Source organism: Nyctereutes procyonoides, unplaced genomic scaffold (genome assembly GCF_905146905.1).
Source record: "Nyctereutes procyonoides isolate TBG_1078 unplaced genomic scaffold, NYPRO_anot_genome, whole genome shotgun sequence".
Lineage (NCBI taxonomy): Eukaryota > Metazoa > Chordata > Mammalia > Carnivora > Canidae > Nyctereutes > Nyctereutes procyonoides.
Genome location: NW_026575020.1, coordinates 52,009,785 through 52,031,907, shown reverse-complemented (window position 1 = coordinate 52,031,907; position 22,123 = coordinate 52,009,785). Strand labels below are relative to the sequence as shown.

Here is a 22,123-nt window from a genome sequence, read left to right as displayed (position 1 = left end):
TGGGTTTGCTGTCGTCCAGGAGCGGGCTTGCAGGACGTGTACCTACTTAAACACAGCATTTTGTTTGAAAGCGTTTTCAGTTCTGTTATTCCATCCTATAGTGTGTCAAATTTTTTGGAAGCAAAACCCCTAATGCTCTCCTACCTTCTTAACATGCTCTTTCCTTTATAAACAAAAAACAAGACAAGGGGGGAGGTATATGTTGGAGTGGAACTATGTCTATCTGTTCTAACATGCGCGTAAAGTAGTAAATTTTAAAGCTATAACTAAGAATTTCACACCAGTAATCTCCCAAGAAGGCCCCTCTGTTTTCCCCTATGGCAAAGAAAAGCAGCCAAGTTTCTCATGTTCAGTATCTTGAAATGGGCTCAGTTTTGATCCAGTGGTATGTAACTCTAATGCTTGTGGAATATTGCTTAACTTGCCAAGTGATCAAGCATAGTGAGTTGTTTGTAGAGCATGGGGCAGACCTTTCTGGAGGCCTTATGTCAGGAGGGTGACTATTCAATCTTTTCATGGACTCGTCTTTCTCTTGTAACCTCTTGCACCTGGACGTCTGAATGTCCACCAGCTAATACATTTCTTCTTTTTCCTGACTGGAAACATGACTACACAGATCTTTTTTTTCCCCCAAACAAGGGAATTTAAAGGTTTTAGCAGAATAAAATCTCTCTGATCCCATTTTGTTTGAGGTAGATCCATAAGGAGAAGGGCAACAGAGAGAAGAAATGAAACCAGGAAGAAAAGGAGGAGAAACTAAAGTTTGTTGAGCAGCTACTACGTCACACCCTGTGACAAGCACTTTATATAAGTCATATCTTTATACTTCCAAATGCTCCATGAAGTTTCTGTTAATGTAGTAGATGAGCAAGCCAAACTCAGAAAAGTTAGGCAAATGGGTCAAATAGCAAATTGGAATCCAACAATTATTTAATTGCCTCTCACCCTCTGCCACCCCACTGTATGAGTCTTATGATCTGTTTCAAACACCAGATTTTTATCAGCACAAAAATATCCAGCTGACATACAAAATAACTAGACACAATGATTAGCATAATGAAGAAAAGTAGCTTGTGGTTTGGATCCTTTACTCCTCCACCAGTAGCTCTTTTACATATGCACATTCAGGGCTTGGCTGGACATTTCAGGGTTATCTCTCCACTGCTGACTGGTAACCTTCTTTCCTATAACGTCTCCCCAATGGCAGTTCTACTGCCAAAGCCAATCCATCAAGTTTTCAAGGGTTGCCAAGGCTTCTCATTCATTCAACAGTCTTTCAACAAGTTTTTATTGAGTTCTTTATCAAGCAGAGTCGTGGCGGGAAAGAGATCATTGCAGATGGTACAAATGAAGAGGTTTTAATGAAGGGTCAACTTAATAGTATGTGGGCAGGGTTACAAGTAGAAATCTAGAGAGGATGCAGAACCCAGAGATTAGGAGCAGCAGGTGGTCATTACGGCCCCACAGTGGAAGGAATTAGGAAAGATGGTTTTTACCTGAGGAACAGAATACTGGCAGGTGCTCTCTAGTTGTAGAGAGAAGCAGCTCCTGCTGGAGATGAAGGACCGAGGCAGCGATGGGGCAGGAAGGAATACCACAGCCCCTGTCTCCTCCCTTGCTCCACCACCATCACAGTGCCTCTCATTGGTGGAAGCACCCAGGACTTTATCTCAGTACAGAGGGCTGAAAATGGATCTAGGGTGAGTTGGGGATGAAGAATCACTTGTCCAAGTGCCCTTGGGTGTCTGGCTCTGACTTAACCACTAGGGATGGAGCAGTGAGCACATCAGAGAAGGTTCTGCACTCATGTGGCTGTGTTCTAATGCAGGATGGAGACAAAATAGGAAAAAAAAAAAAAAAGACGGATGCAGGGGAGAGCCTTAGTGTGTGCCCTAGTGATAAGAACCAAAGAGAAAATAAGGAAGCCGGCAAAGGGGGTTTGAAATGTGTGGAGAGTAGGGTTTTAGATATGGGTGGCCAGAATTTCCCCCCTTTTCACCCTGAAAAATGACATTATCATAGAGACCTAATACAAAGGATGGCATGATCGGTGCAGGGAAAGGAGCATCACAGGCAGTGGGAAGAGCAAGTGCAGAGTCCCTGGGGAAGGCAGGAGCCTGGCCTGGTACCATGCAGCTGCAGACAACTGAGTGGGGAAAGAGGCATGAGAGATGAAGTCAGAGCTTGACTCAGAAGGTCTCCTTGACTCATGGCTTCTCTCTGCATCTACTGGCTTCACAGTCGTGTTTCGTCTACGACCAGACGCTATACAGAGGAGGAGGTAAAATGCTGATAGCAGAGAAAAAGAAGCCGAGAGATGCAAGGTGATTCATCCAAACCCATCTGGTACAGGCCAGTTCTCTTGTGCTAGGCCAATTAATAGCACACCCTCTGTTTATATATTGGTTTTTGTTGAGTATGATGCATATTCCTGTCATAATTAACTTTGGCCAGGATGTTGGGACATGATAGACCATAGTGACCAATGCATGAGGTGTACTTTAGAAGGGAATGTGGCATTATTTAAGTTTTTCCAGGAGAAGCCATGAAATCGGAGAGCACTTGACTTCACTTATCCTGTACCCTGAGCCTTTTAGGTCTTCTCTACCCTCTAAAATAGAATTTAATGGCACATTATAAATATACTAAATGTATGTATGAGCTCCTCATGACTAGCCCCCGTCACCTCTCACTTAGATATATGTGTATGTGCCCTATATCCATATGTGTACATATATACATGTTTGTATGTATATATGCGTATATCTGTATCTGTATATGTCTATATGTGTACACCTGTATACATGTGTATATCTGTATGTAGTAGATATCTATTACATATAGAGATGTCTTAAGCTTTAGCTATATAAATGTCCTTCCCAACCTTTTTTTTCCTGACGAATTTCTGGTTGGCCATCAAGATTTCACAGCTCAGGTGTCACTTCCTCTGTGAAACTTTCCCAGATAAATCCAGGAATCTTGGCCAGATTCTTCATGATCTCATGGCACTCAGTTCAGACACATGTTAGAGAACTGTTGATGCTGATTTACAAGTCAGTGATCTCAACTAGATTGTGAGCTCTTATGGCCAAAGATGCCTTATACCCTTTTGTGTTCCTGTCTCGACAGGGGTATTATACATTAAAGTTGCTTAGAGCAGACTGTTTTTAAAGACAGATGATAGATAGATAGGTAGATAGATAGATAGATAGATAGATAGATAGATAGAAGATAGATAAAATGAGCAAGCCTTATTTAAGAAATATATATACAACATATATACATTATATATCTATATAACATGTATACATTACATACATTATCTATCTATCTATCTATCTAAATATCTCATTACATCTATATGTTAAATACATAGGGCTTATGTTAAACTTGAGTTGGCAGGACTGGTATCCTCAACAGTTCACTATTAAGAGGATATGCCAATTAGATCATGGATCATGCTATGAAATTGGTTCTAGTTTCAATTTACTAAAAATTACAGAAAACAGATACCTTGAACATAGATAATTTGCTGTTGCCCATGAAGCAATCACAGAATACTCCAGCTTCCCTCAAATCCACTGGCCCTGCTGAACCTGTCATCTGGGAGGTCTTTGTGATTTTATCTTATCTCTATTTGAGAGTCATAAAGATGAGTAACTAAAATGTGGTTAATAAACCCCAGCTGGGCATTTTCTAGGTGAATAAACACACCATTTTTTCTACTGTTTTTTCATGTGGAAATGATGAATAGGACTCACAACTCTTGTTTTCATTATAAGTAGAAAAGTAGAAATAATATCAAGTTATGATACTTGAGGTTGTTATAAAGTACTTTAGAGACACCCTTAAAGTTTCAAATAATTATAGCTCCAGTAAAATTTTTATGGCTGCCTGTGGATTTTCATGATCAAAGACAAAGTAAACAGAGAACACTTTTAGGCTGAAAGATATTCAGGCCCTTATGATTTTTTTGGTTGGCCCTCCCTCTATTCTTAAAAGAGTGAATAATAGTTTCACAGTGTAAAAGCACCCATATTTGAGATTAGGTAATTAAATGAAATTGATTCCCGAATTTAATCTTCATGCACCCCTGGCATGCTGCATAATATATTTTATTGGTGATTAAAAATACAATGAGCTCGATATAAGGGAAGGTCTTCAGAAACTTCTAGTTACCCATTTCATTCCAATCTATTTTCATAGATTTCAGCTCTGTGTTTTTTCTTTTGCTAAAAAATATGTTATTAGTACAAGTAGTGGAATTTGAAAAGAGCCATAGACCGTATTTAGTACAGTTAATATTAATATCATGATTTTAATAATTGTACTGTAGCAATACAATAGAGCGTCCTTGGTTTTAGGAAATAACAGTGTATATGAGTCAACAGGCAACATGTCTTTTCAAAAAAATATTTGTGTATGTGCATGTACATATGACGTGTGTACATGCATATACACATATATACATGTCCATGGTTATACATATAACCACATACATATATGTGAATAGATAAGGGCACATGTTTATGCATGCATATGTATATGGGCATATGAAACCCATATATATTGAATATAGATACATGAAAAATATATTTTATGCATATATAGACAGTATATGAATGTGCATACATATGCATATTTTACCCATTTGTTTTATCACTAAAACATGCTTTACATTTTTTGTTTTACATAAGATGTTTACATATAGGGAATCTAAGTAATGTACAAGAATCCTTTGCACTGTTTTGAATCCTTTTGATATGTCTGAAATCACTTCAAAATAAAAAAAATCAGAGTATTTTATTTTATTATTTTATTTTTTTTTAATTTTTATTTATTTATGATAGTCACAGAGAGAGAGAGAGAGAGAGAGAGAGGCAGAGACATAGGCAGAGGGAGAAGCAGGCTCCATGCACCGGGAGCCCGGTGTGGGATTCGATCCTGGGTCTCCAGGATCGCGCCCTGGGCCAAAGGCAGGCGCCAAACCGCTGCGCCACCCAGGGATCCCAAAATCAGAGTATTTTAAAGCATGCTGAAAGTGCTTCATTCTACCAAGTGTTCTGGAATCAGATGGAAGATCGAATCCACATATGAGATTTGGCTTTGTGCGAGGGAAAATTGTGTTTTTGAGACTCCAGTTGCATTTCTAGTTCCAGTCAGAAATTCTACGAAAGGCGTGTAAGGAAGAAGAGTGAAAGAAGCTTATGCAACCCAAAGTAGGAAAAAATATGTGTATATTATATACACATAACATAATTCTGATCTAGAATGGGTCCACTCATATTTTCTAGTTGAGATAAAATTCACATAACCATTTTAAAGTGTATAATGCAATGGTGATTGCAAATGGTGTACATTTGCAATGTTGCATGACCTCTGCACATATCAAGTTAGAAAATATTTTTATCACCTCCCAACCCCCCACCAAACAAACAAGCAAACAAAAAAATCACAAAAAAAACAAACAGACCCATTCCCTGTTAAACAGTAACTTCTCAGTCCCTGGCTATCACCAATCTGCTTTCTGTTTCTATGCATTCATCCGTTCTGGATATTTCACATAAATGGTCTCAAACACTTTGTGGCCTTTTCATCTGGCTTCTTACACTTAGTATAATGTGTTTGAAGTTCATCCATGTTATAACATGTATCCGTACTCTGTTCCTTTCTACGGCTGGGTAATATTCTATTAATACCACATTTGGTTTATTCACTTATCCATTGAGGGGGGGGTGTCTGGATTGTTTACACCTTTGGTTATTGTGAATTGTGCTGCTATGAACATTCGTGTACAAGTATGTGTTTGAGAGCAAATTTTTGCCTCTTTGGTGTATATACCTAGGAATGGAGTTGCTGGGTCATATGGAAATTCTTTGTGTAACTTTTTGAGGAACTGTCAGATGATTTTCCCACTAATATTTGATGTTAAGGGAAGGCACATGAACTCATGATGCAGGTAATCTCTGAATTTAAGCAAGTGTTTTGTACATCCAATAGTTATTTAAGGGCATGTCTCATACAAACACCATGAGCAGGACCTGGACATTTCACTTTAACCTGTACTAAGCCCTCAAAGATTTCTTATTTTGGTATCAGGAAATTTAGGGCAAAATGAGAAATTTCTAAAGAGAGGTAGAGATAAGGGAACATGGAATCGAATTGCTGTTTTGAAAGGACACAGTAAAGAAGAACAAAGAAAATGAGTGATCAATCCGGAGTGGAGTATGAGGGTTCTATACGTGATCTATGGAGTAGAGTATGAGGGTTCTATACATGATCTTCGGTGTTTTCCAAATTTGCAAACCTGCTTGCCTTCTGACTCATTTTAAGAGCTGCACAGGGAATCAATAGAAGCATCTTATAAAAAAGATTTAATTATACTTTTTATAGAAATATAATTAACATACAGTGTTACATTAATTTTAGATGTATAATGTAATGAGTCACAAATTCTGTATATTACTCAGCGTTCATCATGGTGAGTGTACTCTTAACTCCCTTTGCCCATTTCACCCATCCAGTCACCTACCTCCCTTCTGGCAACCACTGGTTTGTTCTCTGTATTTAAGTTTTTTTTTTTTTTAAAGATTTTATTTATTTATTCATGAGAGACAGAGACAGGGAGAGAGGCAGAGACACAGGCAGAGGGAGAAGCAGGGTCCATGCAGGGAGCCTGACATGGAACTCGATCCGGGGTCTCCAGGATCATGCCCTGGGCCGAAGGCAGGCGCCAAACCACTGAGCCACCTGGGCTGCCCTCTGTATTTAAGTCTTTTTGTTTGTTTGTCTCTTTGTTCTGTTTTTAAGTTCCACATATGAGTGCAATCACATGGTACTTATCTTTCTCTGTCTGATTTATCTCATTTAAGATTTTACCCTCTAGGTTCCTTCTTATTTTTGCAAATGGCAAGATCTCATTCTTTTTATGGCTGAGTACAATTCTACTGTGTATATATACACCACGTTTTCTTTATTCACTCATATATTGACGGACACTTGGATTGCTCCCTTATTTTGTCTATTGTAAATAATGCTGCTGTAAAACCCATACAGATACATATATCTTTTCAAATTAGTGTTTTTGTTTACTTTGGATAAGTACTCACTAGTATAACTACTGGATCGTATGGTAATTCTATTATTATTATTATTTTTTCCCCAAAGGCGGCACACAAATGGCCAACAGACATGTGAAAAGACGTTCAACATCACTCATCATCAGGGAAATGCAAATCAAAAGCACGATGAGATATCACTTCACACCTGTAAGAATGGTTAGAATAAAAAAAAAAAAAACAAGAAGTAACAAGTGTTGGTGAGGATGTGGAGAAATAGGAACCCTCATGCTCCATTGGTGGGAATGCAAATTGGTGCAGCCACTATGGAAAACAGTACAGAGGTCCCTCAAAACATACATCTTAATCACACTTCACATATTTCTCAGTTTGATCTTTTTTCTGTTGCTTTTAGAGTGGCCCCAAGTGATATTTGGCTCCTCTTTCAAAGTTGCCCCCCCCCAATCCATCACACCTTCTCCTGACCTCTAATAAAACACAAGATAAATATTTTCTCCCTAAGGAGATACAAAAGTATGTCCTACATGTTTGAGCAACAGTCTTCTTAATCTTCATTTTAGTCTCTTGCTGGTTGCACTGATCTCTCCGACTTCTAACCATAGGTCAGTCGTAGAATTCATCCCTGAGCCTTGTCTCTATGTGCTCACACTACCTAGAAGTCCCCAAGTTTCGGCTTTAAATGCATTCCACACCCAGACAACTCTCAAGCTTTTGTCTCTAGCTAGGACTGCCCCCTCTAAATCCCAGAGTTATCCACCTGCACAGGAGACTCTTCTACTTGGGTGTCCAACTGACTCTTAAAACTTAATGTATCTAATGCTGTGAACACCTGATTTTCTTTCCCAGACCTGCTTCTGCCTCTGTCTTCCCTGTTGGTGGACACTCGCCCGTTAGAGTCTAAGCCAAGTATTATGTCTTCTTACTCCCCACATTTAATCTGCTTGCAAATCCTTTTGGCTCTATCTTCCAAATATATTGAGATTCCAACACTTCTCGCTATCTTTGTTCAAGTCACCGTCATTTCTCACCCAGATTAGCTCAATACCCCTCTAGCAGGTCACCCTGCTTGGTTATTTTTTCAGGTTTCTGATCACCTATAATTTTATCAATTGGGCAGCCCGGGTGGCTGAGCAGTTTAGTGCCACCTTCAGCCCAGGGCATGATCCTGGAGACCCAGGATCGAGTCCCACATTGGGCTCCCTGCATGGAGCCTGCTTCTCCCTCTGCCTGTGTTTCTGACTCTCTCTCTCTCTCTCTCTCTCTCTCTCTCTCTCTCTCTCTCCTGTGTGTGTGTGTGTCTCCAATGAATAAATAAATAAAATCTTAAAAAAAATCTTATCAATGAAGTCTTCCCAAACAAATCTATTTAAAATAGCATCCCAGCAATCCCTAATCCCATTCCCTGTTCTATAAACTACACATTTAGACAAACATAACAGCATACTTCTTTGGATATCTCCCTCTCCCTTAGAGCTCAGTGTGAGCTTCAAAAAGCAGAGATTTTTGTCTGTTCATTCTCTCTTCTTTTTTTTTAATTTCTTTTTTTTATAAATTTATTTTTTATTGGTGTTCAATTTGCCAACATACAGAATAACACCCAGTGCTCATCCCATCACGTGCCCACCTCAGTGCCCATCACCCAGTCACCCCACCCCCCGCCCACCTCTCCTTCCACCACCCCTAGTTCATTTCCCAGAGTTAGGAGTCTTTCATGTTCTGTCTCCCTTTCTATCTAGATCTGAGATTATTGCCCAATACATGACAAAGGATTAAAGTATTTTTAGAGATATAAATGAATGAAAATATGTCTAGGATACTTGCAAAGTCTTCTTTGTGATATATAATATTCATCTGACATTAAATTGATACAGTTAAGGAATCAGTCATGTTCCTTGTATTTAAAAATATTTTAAGAGTCAGAAGATCCTCAAAAAACAGGAAATCCTTGTATATGAAAATTTTCAGGGCCAACAGATACCTCCTGAAGAGGCTTAATTAAAGGGTACCTATTCAAGTTGATCTGTGGCCTTCAGCAGTACAATTTAAACACACTTGTAAACCTCTAGTGAAATATCCCTGGACTCGGTATCTGTAGTCTGGGAATATCATTGTGTCTTTGTGACACACCAGTGATGTGACAATTGGGCAAGTTGCTTGGTCCACTTTGAGCTTAAGCTGTAAATTGATGATGGTAGTAATAATAAGGAGCTCAAGTGATATCCGTGAGTATCAGCTGAGATTTCAGACACATTTTGTAAAATCTTAATCATGTTACGAGTATAAGAAACTTGGAAAAATGTTACAGCTATAAGGAGGAGGACTCTGTTCTCAGGGTAAGAAAAAAACATAAAAGTTATTAAGTTCAATTCCATAATTCTCTTACCACAGAATTTTTCCTTACTGTCAGATTTATTCAAAACTTGATTGAAGGGATTGTTCTTGCCTGTTTGAGGGAATCCTTGGCAGCCTGAAAATAATGTGAGGACATTCAGATCCCAAACATTATTCCAATTCTCTAAATGGGCTTGGCTTTTCAGCTATGAATCATATGAAGGCTGTTCTCCTCTTCTTCTGGCCAGGCTTATTCTTCCACTGTTTTTAAAAATTAATCTGGCAAATGCCCAACAGGTGGCTAAAGCAAAACACGTATATGGTGGAATGAAGTTTCCAGGATACTGGTATTGATCTAGGCCTTAGGTCTGCTTTGGGACATTAGTGTGAATATCCACACTGACCAGGTGCTTCGCTGTCATCATTGTCACCATCCCCTATCCATCACTGGTTATCATCTTAGTGCCAAGAATTTGAGTCAGTAGTCAATGCACCCTATTCCTTTTATACTGTGTCAAAGCTCTGTGAGGTAAGCATTATTATACAGGAAGAGATTGGAACTTAGGAGGGTAACATTATTTTTCAATAAGGAGTTAACAGAATCAGATGATAGATTCAAATCTGACTTCAAAGCTCATGACTTTTGTTATCACACAAGTCTCTTATTTTTATTTATTTATTTTTCACAAGTCTCTTCTAATAACCAAACTCCTTCTCCATTTTATAAGCTCACATTGATACTAGAATTCTCCTGATCTCCTGAGGGCAGAGCGTCTCAACAAAGGGATTTGGGGGGTGGATCCGTGGGTGGCTCAGTGGTTTAGCGCTGCCTTCAGCCCAGGCCATGATCCTGGGGACCCGGAATCGAGTCCCACATCCCACATCAGGCTCTGCATGGAGCCTCTTCTCCCTCTGCCTGTGTCTCTGCCCCCCCCCCTATCTCTCATGAATAAATAGGTAAAATCTTAAAAAAAATTATAAAAAAAAAGGGATGGGAGGATGAGGGCAAAGGAAAAAAAAGATAGAAACTAACAAATCTTAATATGAAGATTAAGACTTCGAAGAAGAGGTATTTCTTACATTCTTATCACAAAATTTTCCTTGGACGTTGGCATACTCTTGCCTGGTCTTGTCTAATTTTGTTAAGGCTTTGGCAGATGAGTACGATCATTGCCCTAGCCTCCTGGGGTTAGAGTTTAGTTGGAGTATTGCTTCTGAATTCTTGTTACTATTGACTCTTAATGTGTCTACCTAATGTATTATCTAAACATAAAAAGTATCCTCAGATCCCTAAATCCTCAATAAATAGTTTTGACGGATATATCCTTTTTGTTTCTTTCAGCCTCTTGGTAAAACCCTACTGGGCTATTTGCTCCTTTTACACATGCAGTTCAGCACCGAATTAAAAGAATGTGAAGACTATATATATCATGGCCCAGCTTCTAGCTCGCCTCTGGCCTTGCTGGTTCTTATTAATGATTCATTTCTTTTGACAGGAGCGGCAACATTTCAGGACTTCTTGGGTGGAAGAAAGTTGGCAGAGAGAAAGTCCACGGTGAGTAGTTAAACATTATATGAATTAATAACCCCCATCAATAGTTTAATGGATGAAATGCATTGATTGCTTTGAGAATTATGCTGAGGTCTACAGTAATAAGCAGAAATGTCTGATTTGACATCTTTTTTTTTTTATATGTCTGCAACGTAATCTACTACCAATTACACAACAACCCCACCGAAGGAGTGCTGAGTGGTCCCACTACAGTAGTAACATGTTATAAAAGCTCGGGTTTCAGGACAATTAGCTTCTGGCTACAGTTTATTACCCCATTTGAGATTTAAAACATTTTTTTCCATTGCATTCCAACAATGCTTATGTGTCTGGGGCTAACACTTTAAAACAATAATGAAATGGCAAATATCTGTCTGGCTGGGGTTTGCTCAAGAAGGGTGTGTATTGGCATTAAAAAAAAATCAAGGCAGAGCAAACAAAACAAAAGCAACTTCCTTAATTTCTCAAAGTGGCCAGGATTATAATGTTTACCAAGAAAAAAACATGCCTTTCATTTATAGAAGATTTAAGAAATGTTTTGGAGACCATGATCATTCCTGCTTATTTAAAGGCAATTTCCACATGATGAAAAAGTAGTCCACTGATAATTCATATCCATGCATATATTTGGTGGTCATCACCAGATTTCTGGTGTAATATATATGAATCTCTCTTTGAATTGGCTGACATTACAAAAAATGGCAATCAGGAAATTTTCAGATGATGATGATGATGATGATGATGATAACAATAGTGGACCTTATTGAGAGTCTGTCCTGTGGCCAGGTAGTGTGCTAAAACTATTGTGATGATCTTAATTATCCTAAGTATCTCTTCAGTTAGGTACTGCTATTTTCCCCATTTTACAGACGAGGGGATTGAGGCTTATGGAATCCAGTAATTGAAGGTAAAACCTAAAATGGGCTAACAATAGTGAGTCTGTAGACTGGGGCTTTTGAAAAGTAATCTAGGGCTTGAATCTCTATGCAGTACTACCTGATGATGGTGGTGGTGGTGGAGGTTGTGATGAAGATGACAAAGGCCAAGAGTAAGAGACCTGAGGGATCTTCTTGTCAATCTTTTACATGTTTTATTAAGTAACTCTTTGCAGGATGCTTAGGTAACTCAGTGGTTGAGTGTCTGCCTTCAGCTCAGGGCATGATCCTGGGGTCCTGGGATCAAGTCCCATATCAGGGTCCCCACAGGGAGCCTACTTCTCCCTCTGCCTGTGTCTCTGCCTGTCTCTCTGTGTCTCTCATGAATAAATAAATAAAATCTAAATAAATAAATAAATAAATAAATAAATAAATAACTCTTTCCTCCAAAAATTTGAGCCATTTTCTCTCCTGTTTCCTTTCTCTTATGTCCACTTGAATTATCTTGTCCCAACCTACTGTTTTTCCCTCCTATTGTTCACACTGTGTGATCTGATACTTCCTGTGGTTCTTAAGGAGCTGAGTTGGGTGGGATGAAATGGGGATGTGACCCCTATTTCAGTAATTTATAGCCCTCCATGTTTAGTGAAGGATGATGGTGTCATTGAGATTGGAATCCAAGAGCTTACTTACCTATCACCAATCTACAATATTCATTTTTTGTTGCCTTTCTCACCTCAGGATTTTTAAACTTCTAATGTTGGATGTAATCAAGACTATAGAGCAACCCACGGGTCTGATGTTTCTCCATCTAACGCTGTACCGATATCATTAAAATCATACCTTTTTTATTCTTTGGAATAAAGAATGTTTCCTGTGAATTGAAATATTAATATTTAGAAAATTACAAAGAAAATCTATGCAAAAATGAACCAGGCACAGTAAATAAAACAAGTGGATTAGTAAGTAAACAATAATACTGTGTTGACCTAAAGCATATAGTGCATTACTATCTCCTGATAGCCACTTAGGTCAGGGTATTTCTCACCAAGGTGTGTTGGTCCGCAATGCATTAGGTACAAGGAGGTGCATCTCCTTCAAACAGAGGGATTCTCCTAGTTCTTATTCTCCTGAGGCTCTTCATAGCTCCTGGCATGTTGGCTTCCCACTTGGGAGTGACCGGAGAAAGAACTCCTTATTTCTCTCCATTTATGCAGTACTATTGCCCTCTGCTGAGGTCAGCATTGGTTCTATTCTTGAAGCTTTTTTTGTACAGATCCATCATTTCCATGATGTTAGATGAGCTGACATTGGTGTCTCCTGCCTAGAATTCCACTCCCTATCTCATCTATTTGGAAAATGCCTACTTATTCTTCAGAGGCTGCTTCAATTTCATCCTTCCCTTCCCTTCCTTTCCTTTTTTTTTTTCCTTTTTCCCCCAGGTTGAATCACTTTCTCATTTGTGTTGCCCTAAGTCTGTGTGTATCACATTGCACTATAAATACTTGTTTTTCTCTACTATGAGACTGTACTTGAGGGAGATTCTGGCTTATTCATTCTTTTTTTTGTATCTGCAGCACCCAGCAGAATGTAAGGTCTGTATTAGGTTTAGGATAAATGTTTCTTGTCCTCCACTGAGATCTAAGTCTCTGACTATGTGCTCCTTCATTCAAAGTTATTAAATATTATAACATTTATAATTTGCATACAACACAGTATTGATCTAGGAGCCATAACAGTGGATTATCTATCATTGTTTTGTAACTCTTGGATATCAATTTTATCATCTGTCAACTAGAGGAATTGATAGATTTCATTTGTTTTTCATTCATTCATTAGTTTATTCATTAATTCATTCAAGATAAATTGATCAAGAGCCTGCTTTGCCTTGGACATTGGACTAGGCAACTTCTTAAGTATAAGATGCCACTTTTCTTGTTTTAGCTTAAAATACTACATATTTCAGTTGGAATATAAAAGAAGTTTGAATCTGTGTAGATAGTAAATTTAGCAATGCTACTTTTATAAGCTGTGCTACTTAAAATACAAATAGACACTGTTTTGAATATAAGTCAAACCAAGATAGTAACACTTTGTTTCTGAATCTCATTAATGCTTCAAACCTACTATTTGTATCAACTAATCTTAAAATATCATTTCCTTGGGTAATCACAGAGTAGGATTTCTGGGTTTTATCATAATGTTTGTTTTACCTTTTTAAATTTACCAGAATATTGACTTAATGTATATTTTTTATATTTAAGCAGTTGTAGAAAGTCTTTGGGTTGAAGATCTATATGTTTGTTCAACAGATGTTTACTGAGTGTCTAATGTGCCTACTGTTAAAATATATGCCTAGGAAAGAAGATCAATGAAAGGGACCTCTGTTTTTGAGAAGTTTGTAGATCTGAGGAGAAACATAGATGTAAACATATGATGATGGAAGAATATTGAAGTTGTAGCTGAGAGGAAGAAATGTGCTCAGGTTTGGTTGAGGGTAGGGTGGGCACAACAGACTTGTCAGAAAAAAGTCTTCATAGACTTTCCTGGGTTCTGGTCTTGATTCTTCATATCAATAGATGGTAGTTGAGGTAAATGCCAAGATGTATATATGCCCCCAGGCTGACAATGCTGGGAGGAGGGCGAACAGTCCAAGAACAGGAAGCAGGATGAATAGTTGAAGCAGATAAATGTGCAGTAATATGTCACATTTAGGCAACTAGGTAATATGTCATCATGGTTAGAGAGAAAGAGACAAGCTGGGCTGCAGGGATGCCTAAGGCTGTAGAGTAAACATGGGCAGGACTTGGTAGTTTTTTGGCTAAGATGCAAGAACATCGACTTTACCCTGTACATAGAGGGAAATCCAGGAGGGTCTTATGCAGGAGAGGAAGGGGATCATTTTCAAAAACTACTAGAAACGTAAATGTGATGAAAAAATTTTGTGAAATTTTAAAATCTGAATTTGGAAACTTAGACATACTTGTGTTTTCTTCTATGAGCATTTTCACTAAGTTATTTCTTTTCAATGAATGGGAATTATTTATAATACTCAAATGAGATCACACTGTGGAGATGAAGTTGTGAATGGGATCTTTCATTCTATCAAAATCTTTTTACATACCTAGGATTAGGCCTTTATTAAATTACTAAATTCTACTTTTACCTCTGGAGAAATAGCAATCCAGTATTGAAAGATCACCTCTTAATGGAGGTTAAAATAAAGGCTTGGGTTTTGCTCCTCAGACTTCAGTTTATGGATATGAGGAGCGAAAAGAAAACAGAGAAACAAAACGTAGATTTAGACATTTTTAGTGAGGAAAATGAATATTGATTAGCTATATTAGCTTTTTTTTAAAAAAGATTTATTTATTTATGAGAGAGAGAGAGAGAGAGAGAGAGAGAGAGAGAAACTGAGACACAGGAGGAGGGAGAAGCAGGCTCCATGCTGGGAGCCAGACGTGGGACTCGATCCCGAGACTCCAGGATCGTGCCCTGGGCCAAAGGCAGTCGCTAAACCGCTGAGCCACCGAGGGATCCCCAGCTATGTTAGTTTTAAGTGAAAATATATCAATTGCTGATTTTTTAAATGCCAAAACCACAGCAGTTGCTGTAGTACAAACTAGCTTTTGCCTAGCAATTATTCAAGGTTTTTGATAAATCAGTAATAAATAGGAAACACCAGAACTGAGACCTTCTGAACTAACAGCATCAGATCTGTTGACCATTTGTTGAGAGATTTTATATCATAAAAATACTTGGAAAAAATTTTAAACTTTCTTCAAGAGAAGAAACATAAATTTCATCATGTTGCCTTTCATTCGAACAATGCAGTGACTTCCTAATTGATTTGTGATCTCAAATCCGTCCTTATTCTAATCTACCTATGCTGTGTTAGCTACAGAGCTCATCAATATGAAATCAAATAAACCTCATTTTTAATCTTGGTTCTGCAAGTTTCACTATATGAGTCTCTGTTTTGTTAGTTGTAAGACTGAAATAACACCTATTTCAAAAGAATGGGAGATATTATAAGGTTTAAATGGAGATTCTTAGGTCAAGGGTCTTGTGCTCTGTAGGACTGGGACACATTTATTGAGTAAAACAATGGCACACTTTGGGTAATGCTTAACTTTTCAAACTAAGTTTATTTTTTTATAGTTCTAAGCTAATTGAGACCAATCAGATAGATCCAGGTATAAAAATGATTTCATTTCTAATAGCTGGATTGTGAAAATCCTCCAATTGTTGTATATGGAACACCATGAATGGAAATATTTTCAGGACATCCTGAAGCTCTAAAGCTTAATATTTACACATGATTGCTTGTGGACAATTTGACTACTTCCAAAGAGAAAAGCCAAGACCTATTCAGAAGTAGAGGAAAGCACTCCAAACAAGGGATCACCTCAGTCGCTCTGAACGTAACCTGGCCTTGTTTTTGATGGATTGCAATGAGTATCTGCCTTTTACGAAACAATATGCAATTGTTATTAAGAAGCCAAATGGGTAAAGAAAAAGGGATTGTATACCACTGGGAATTGGGGAAATCAATGAAAACAAAATCTTGAAAGTTGATTACCAGCAGTTCTAGTATTTTACTGCTGGGCTCAACTAGATTCAGTAATGAACCTGGTGAATCTTGAGCTAGTGAAAAGACAGAGTACCTGAGCAGCCACCCTCCAGTATGTCAGAGAGCAGCAGGGACTCGCGTCCTTGGATTTCCCAGTGCCTTTTCCTAAGTTAGCTGTTTTTATTACTGACAGAGAGAAGCAGCAGAAACACATCACTTTAAAGTAGTGTTTCTCAAACCAATTGCCCAGACCCCTTTATACTCTTAAAAACCAATGAGACCAAAGAGCTTTTTGTTTATTTGGGCAATATCTATTAATATTTATTATATTGGAAATTACAAATGAGAAAATTCAAAAAAAATTTAGTGTATTTACAATAGCAATGAGACATATTTACATGTCAGACTAAGTAACATATTTTAATGAAAAATGACTCTATTTTGCTCCCCCAAATACTAAAATGGCATTGTTTTACATTTTTGGAAATCTCTTTAATGTCAGGCTTAAAAGAAGACGGCTGAATTCTCATATATGCTTCTGAATCATTCTGTTTCAAAAATCTTTTTTTTTTTTTTAAGATTTTATTTATTTGAGAGAGAGAGAGTGCGTGTGAGTGAGGGCAGGAGCAGAGGGAGAGGGACAGACTCCACACTGAGTGTAGAGCCTCACATGGGGCTCCATTTCATGATCCTGAGATCATGACCTGAATGGAAACCAAGAGTTGGACACGCAGCCAACTGAGCCACTCTAGCACCCCCATTCTGTTTCTACATTTTGCTTTGATGTTTGTTTTGACTGAAATATAGGAAGAAAACCAGGCCACATAAGTACGTGTATCTGGAAAGAGAGGAATTATTTAATAAAATTGTCAGATAATTCTGGATATTTTTTTCCTTAATACTATACCAAAACTCTAGAAAAGGTAGTGTTGTAAAGTTTAGTTGCAATGTAAAGTATGAGATACTATCAATGAAACTTTTTGTACCCTAAGATATAGATACATAACACTGAGTGGATCTTTTAGCCCTAGAGGAGTTTTTGACACTGTGCGTTGATTATATGGAGAATATTAGTTCTCTAAGTTATTGGCTAACTAAGTTATGTGGATCCTCTAAACACTGACACATTTCATAATATTAAACAATCATATCTGTTAGTGCCATCACAAATCACATCAGAAAAGTTTGGAAATATTGGGACACTATCATACTCATAGTGATGGAAACAATTTTTCCAAAATTCTAATTTTTGCTGGAAAGCTTACATTTTATGGCTAATGACATATACTTCCTATTGCTTTTCTTGAAGTGACAGGTTTATTTTACTGATTGATTGATTATAAGAAAAATGTTCGGAAACTTAAGATGAGATCTACACTCAACAGATTTTTAAAAGTACAATTTAATATTGATATCTATAGGCACAGTGTTGTGCAGCAGATTCCTAGAATTTATTCATCTTATATAACTGAAATTTTATAATGTTTTTTAGCAACTCCCTATTTCTCCCATTCCTAGCCCCTGGCAACCACCATTCTCTTCTTTGCTTCTATGATTTTGACTATAGGGAAATCATGCAGTATTCATCCTTCTGTGACTGCTTTATTACTTAGCATAATTTTCTTAAGGTTCATCCAAGCTGTCACATATTGCAGGATTTCCTTTTTTCTTAATGGTGAGTAATATTCCATTGTATGTATATATTGTATGTATACCACATTTTCTTTATTCACTCATCCAACAATTAGATTGTTTTCACATGTTGGCTATTGTGACTAGCACTGCAGTGAACACAGGATTGCTAATATTTCTTTGAGATCTCGATTTTAATTCTTTTCGGTAAATATCCAGAAATAAGATTGCTGAATCATATGGTGGCTCTATTTTTAATTTTTTGAAAAACACCCATATAGTTTTCCATAGTGGTTGCACCATTTTGCATTCCAACAAAAGTGTACCAGTGTTCAGTTTCTCCACATCCTCACTAATATTTTCTTTTGTTGTTTATTTATTTATTATTTTGATAACAGTCATCCTACAGGTGTGGGATGAAGTTAGGCCATTTTCTTACACCATACATAAAATAAACTCAAAATGGATTGAGGACTTAAACTTTAAAATTCCTAGAGGGAAACCTACAGGAAAATTTTCATGACATTGGTCTTAGCAGTGATTTCATAGATTTGACAATCAAAAGCACAGGCAACAGAAGCAAAATAGACCAGTGGAACTATGTCAAACTAAAAAGCTTCTACATAGCAAAGGGAACAATCAATTGAGTGAAAAGGCAACTGGAATGGAACAAAATATTTGCAAACTACTATCTAATAAGTGGTTAGTTTCCAAAATATATAAGGAACTTTTACAACTCAATAGCAACAAACAAACAAAAACAAACCACAAATCAAGAAAGCAAAACAAAAAAAAACCCCAAACAACAGCAACAACAACATTACCTGGGTGACTCAGTCAGTTGGGCATCCAACTCTTGGTTTCAGCTCAGATCATGATTTCAGGGTCATAGGATCAAGCCCTACATCCAGCTCCATGGTCATGGGGAGTCTGCTTGGGATTCTCTTTCTTTCTCCCTCTGTCCCTTCTTCCCTGCTCTCTCTCTCAAATAAATAAATGAATCTTTACAAAAAAAAAAGGAGCTAGAGACTTTAATAGACATCTCTCCAAAAAAGACATACATATGACCAACACATATATGAAAAAATGCACTATATAATGAACCACCAGGGAAATGCAAATCAAAACCATGATATATTTCTGAAAAATTATCTGCCAAGTACCCAAATCTGAATAATTATATTTTTAGATTTTCTTTCAAGTAAAATTAGTGTTTGTAAAAATAATGACTAGTTGACTTATAGCTCAGAAAATTATACAAGAGCATTCTTTTTCTCTGTAGACAGTAGAAGTGCTTCAGGCCTACCTCCCATTTCATCACACAAATGACTAAAAGTACATGTTTAAAAAATTCTAGATTTAATAAAATGAACAATTTTATTACTTCATCATGATTTCTTAAATGAAACTGGCTCACATACATACATGTATGTAAACATATAAACATAAATATATATGTTTTATGAATCCATGGCAATGAAAAATGCAATGACAAGTATGGTTTAATACCATTGTCTTGATAAAGAGTAAGGTGCTAGCATTGTTTATGCACTATCAAAACAAAGGTCAGCATAGGGGAAAAAGACTAATTGTGTCTTATCACAAAAAACAGTTTTGCTTTCTGAGACAATTTGAAATGGTTTTAGGGACCCCTAGGACATAGTGCATCTCAGCTTGAGTGCTGCTATTCTAATTCACAAAGCCATTTCACAAAATTGTATTATTTCTTCTTCACATCTGGTCATTTTATAAGGTGAGATTGGACTACAGACAGAGTTAAGGGTATTTTAGCACATAGTACATATTAGGAACTTAAAATATTTTGTGATAGGAGTAAACTAGACATCTGACTCTGTGTTCCTTTTGCCGAAGATTGAATTTTTAGATTAGAGTGGGTACAGAGAACAAAAAGCACCTAATTAAAAGTAGAGCTGAAGGAGAAATATCTAAATCTCTAATCTTCACATGACACCAGAACTCTGAATCAATCTCTATGTCATTGATTGTAATAGTTACCTTGACTAGTTATATTACAAAACTTCCTGGGTTGGTTTTAATTCATTGCTTCAATCTATGTAGACCATGGTCCCTAAGACACCAATTTCTTTACTACTCTTGTCTCGCTTCCCACTTAACACCCTGTGTGAACACAGGCAACTCTCCTGAGAGAAGAGCTCTTTAAGTGAAGAAGTGTCACTCCTTAAAGAAAGTGGAGGACCAGCACGAGATAGCAGATCAAGGGGGCAGACTTGAGTCAACCTGACTTAGGAGAAATACTCTATCACAGAGATGGTTGCCCTATTCCAGGAGGTAGCTATTCACGTGAACACAAAACAATGCTTGCCAATGGTTACCTTCAGAGGGAAGGCCACGGACTATAAAATAAATTAACTTCCACTTGCTGGTTCAGGCAAATCAGGACCATAGAAAATTCAGACTGGTATAGTGAATTAGCATATACTTGTTCTATGAACACATGGAATACTTAAGTTTCCAGGGAGGTACTTTTGGCACCTTCAGCGAAAGCCACATTAACTCAGGGAAAAGCTGATAGTGACTAACAATTCCTACAAAAGGCTATTTTTAGAAGCAAACCTGGTGAAATCATAATGGTCAGTCAAGAGAAGGACTGGCCCAATGACCTAATTACCACTCAGTGGGGAAACTAAAACCAGCCCTGGAAAATTGCGTCAATATTATGGCCTTTAATGGGCACCATTTTTAAAAATACCCATGGCTATCCTAAAAATTTTCCCTTTCTTTATGAGTAACCACATACTGAGAGCCAGTTTTATTTTGAAAAAAAAAAAGAAAGAAAGAAAGAAAAAAAGGTTCTTCAAATTTCATGACAATCCACTAAAAGCTCTGTTCCTAAAAGGTTAATTAGATAATTACTCAAATGAGTAATTGTGCTTCTCTCTCTGATACATCACTTGGGCTCAGATGCCTATGAACATCTCATTAATTGATTTAGTGCCAAATAGGTGAATACTTTGATATGTTAAGATCAGGGCTTTCTTAGAAATGTGTTTTTATACATAGCTGCACCTACATGCACTAGTTATTGCCTATGCTTTTGATAGATGCCTTTATTTTATTTATTTCGATTGGGGGGGGGGATAAATGCCTTTAAATTTCTTTTCTTTGCTGCAACAAAACCTGCTACTGACAAAGAGTGAGGAATCAACCAAATGGACATGCCTCAATTTTAGTATGCATCTGTGACCATAGTTCCAGAGCCTCGGTGTGTAAGTCATCTAATTAAGGGAGATGTAAATCTGGAAAGCACATGAACTGGCAATGAAAACTAATTAATCCATTTATTCGTTCAATCAACAGCTACATAGTAAATGCCTACTACCTGGTACATACTGCAAGGATACACAATGAATAAAATGGAGAAGGCTTCAGCTCTCCCAGAGTCCAGGGACCGGAGTCATTCAATCAATTCTTGTTAATTTGATTTTACCAATTCAGTGTTTTCCAGATATGAAGTATTTGGTTAAAAAATACAGGTAACAGAGCCAATGCTTTAAGAAAGCTTTAATTACAAGGATAATAGCCTAAATTTGATCATTTAGCCTACAGCTGAATTGTTGGTGGTAAATCAATCATTCAACTGAAATGTTAACTTTGAATCTTCAAACGAATTTTCCTGGCTTCTCTTCATCTTGTGCCCAAAGCCCCTTACTGAGGTCCAGCTTTCATCAAGACCTGAGCCTTTATTCACATTGAGAAAGTACAGTGTTTTTGCCTCCCTCTCTCCCATGGCTGATTAGAACACATTGGAGCTTCTCAGACAGCCTTACACTCCCTTCCACCTGTTTGTTTTAAACTGGGTCCTACAGCTGTTCCCCCATGCTTCCCTTTCAATTCTACACCATCATTCTGATATACTTCTCTTTCACTGACTATCTCGCTCTCCCACAAGCCCCAGAATCCCTTTTGTTCGAAGATACGTTTGTCTGGGTATAAAGGCAACGCGCACAGTTTCAGAGCATATAGTTTGAAGTATAAAGATTCTTTCAGAGTTTTTATCAAAGTCCTTATTGTTGTGGTCTGTTTGCACAAGCCATCATGG

At 37.5% G+C, this 22,123-nt stretch overlaps 1 long non-coding RNA gene across 2 annotated transcripts in view; it reads left to right on the top strand.

The window, feature by feature from the left end:
- Window positions 1–22,123, top strand: part of LOC129493571 (uncharacterized) — a 311,144-nt gene that overhangs the window by 121,309 nt on the left and 167,712 nt on the right. For both annotated transcript variants that reach the window (XR_008661165.1, XR_008661174.1), the window contains exon 2: window positions 10,907–10,965. This is a non-coding gene — a long non-coding RNA (uncharacterized LOC129493571). The remainder of the gene's footprint in view (window positions 1–10,906; window positions 10,966–22,123) is intronic.